The sequence below is a fragment of the Somniosus microcephalus genome, unplaced genomic scaffold (genome assembly GCF_052327205.1).
Source record: "Somniosus microcephalus isolate GS21.2 unplaced genomic scaffold, FLI_Smic_1.0 unresolved_chr2, whole genome shotgun sequence".
NCBI lineage: Eukaryota > Metazoa > Chordata > Chondrichthyes > Squaliformes > Somniosidae > Somniosus > Somniosus microcephalus.
The window spans coordinates 14,198,461-14,200,622 of record NW_028225180.1 but is presented as its reverse complement, the minus strand read 5'-3'; the positions used below and the strand labels follow the sequence as shown (position 1 = coordinate 14,200,622).

The 2,162-nt window shown below is 48.6% G+C and overlaps 1 non-coding gene across 1 annotated transcript; it reads right to left on the bottom strand.

Annotated features, from left to right (window-relative positions):
- Positions 1-610: 610 nt before the first annotated feature.
- trnai-uau (transfer RNA isoleucine (anticodon UAU)) lies at positions 611-683 on the bottom strand. Its single transcript has one exon. It is a non-coding gene; the product is annotated as a tRNA-Ile (tRNA).
- Positions 684-2,162: the final 1,479 nt, after the last annotated feature.

The following is a 2,162-nucleotide window of genomic DNA, read 5'->3' as shown; positions in this document are numbered from 1 at the left end:
ACCCTCTGAGTGAAGAAATTCCTCCTCATCTCGGTCTTAAATGGCCGACCCCTTATCCTGAGACTGTGACCCCTAGTTCTAGACTCTCCAGCCAGGGGGAAACAGCCTCTCAGCATCTACCCTGTCAATCCCCCTCAGAATCTTGTATGTTTCAATGAGATCACCTCTCATTCTTCTAAACTCCAGAGAGTATCGGCCCATTCTACACAATCTCTCCTCATAGGACAGCCCTCTCATCCCAGGAATCAATCTAGGCAGGAAATGTGAAATATCAGGATATATTGGTGGGTCTGAGATTTGATATCATGGAATCGAAGAATGGTGACAGCACAGAAGGAGGCCATTCGGCCCGTCGAGCCCGTGCCGGCTCTCTGCAAGAGCACTTCAGCTAGTCCCACTCCCCCGCCCTTTTTCCCGTAGCCCTGACAATATTGATCCATCAGGTGCTTCTCCAATTCCCTTTTGAAAGCCGCGATTGAATCTGTTTGGTCCCAAACTGGGGCTGGTAAGTGAAACTGCTGAGGGCTGTGTTTAAAGTGCGGAGTGAACCGGTCTGGTTGGTGGTGTTGCTAATTGATGGTGAATTTAGAAACAGAAGTCAAAATTGAGAAGGCCCCAGTGAGATTTGAACTCACGACCCCTGGCTTATAAGACCAGTGCTCTAACCCCTGAGCTATGGAGCCACCTGCATTTTAATTACCTATTTTAATCTTACTATTGTTAACAAGGAGGTGGGGCCCAAACAAACATTCACAATGGTTCATCCCTGAACATTCACAGAATGATCCAGCACACAAGGAGGCCATTCGGCCCACCGTGCCTGTGCCGTCTCTTTGAAAGATTCTATCCAATTAGTCCCACTCCCCCCTGCTCTTTCCCCGTAGCCCTGCGAATGTTTCCACTTCAAGTGTATCTCCCATTCCCCGTTTTCAAAGTTGCTGCTAAACTAAGGAATTCAGGAGAAACTTCTTGACCCAGAGAGTGGTGAGAATGTGGAACTCGCTCCCACAGGGCCTGGTTTGAGACGAGTAGCTGAGATGCATTTACACAGGATTCCATCAGATATACGGCACAGAAAGAGGCCATTCGGCCCAACCAGTCCACGCCGGCGTTTATGCTCCACTCGAGCCTCCTCCCGTCTTTCCTCATCTAAATCTATCAGCGTAACCCTCGATTCCCTTCTCCCTCATCTCCTTGTCCAGCCTCCCCTTAAATACATCGATACTATTCACTTCAACCACTCCCTGTGGCAGCGAGTTCCACATTCTCACCACTCTCTGGGTAAAGAAGTTTCTCCTGAATTCCCTATTGGATTTCTTGGTGACGATCTTATATTGATGGCCTCTAGTTATGCTCTTCCCCACAAGTGGAAACACTCTCTCTGTATCCACTCTATCAAAACCTTTCATCATTTTAAAGACCTCTATTAGGTCACCCCTCAGCCTTCTTATTTCAAGAGAAAAGAGACCCAGCCTGTTCATCCTTTCCTGATATGTACACCCTCGCATTTCTGGTATCATCCTTGTAAATCTTCTCTGCACCCTCTCCAGTGCCTCTATGTCCTTTCTTTAATATGGCGACCAGAACTGTACGCAGTACTCCAAGTGTGGTCTAACCAAGGTTCGATGTTTCGATAACTTCCCTACTTTTCAATTCTATCCCTCTAGAAATAAACCCTAGTGCTTGGTTTGCTTTTTTTGTGGCCTTGCTAACCTGTGTCGCAACGTTTAGTGATTTGTGTATTTGTACTCCGAGATCCCTTTGTTCCTCTACCCCACCCAGACTCGCACCCTCCAAGTGATGAGTGACCTCCCTATTCTTCCTACCAAAATGTAACACCTCACATTTATCTGTGTTGAACTTCATTTGTCAATTATATGCCCATTCTGCAAGTTAATTAATGTCCTCCTGTAACTTGTTGCAGTCCTCCTCATTATTGACTATCTCTCTCCGCAATTTGGTGTCATCCGCAAATTTAGACATTTCCTGTCCCTCCCCCTCCTCCCCTTCCCTCTCTCTCCCACCCCTCTCCCTTGCCCTCCCTCTCCTGCCTTTCCCCCTCCCCTCACTCTCCCGCCTCTCCCCTCCCGCCACTCCCCTTCCCACGCCCCACCCACTCTCACTCCCTCCCTCACTCTCCCGCCCCTCCCCATCTTGCCCTC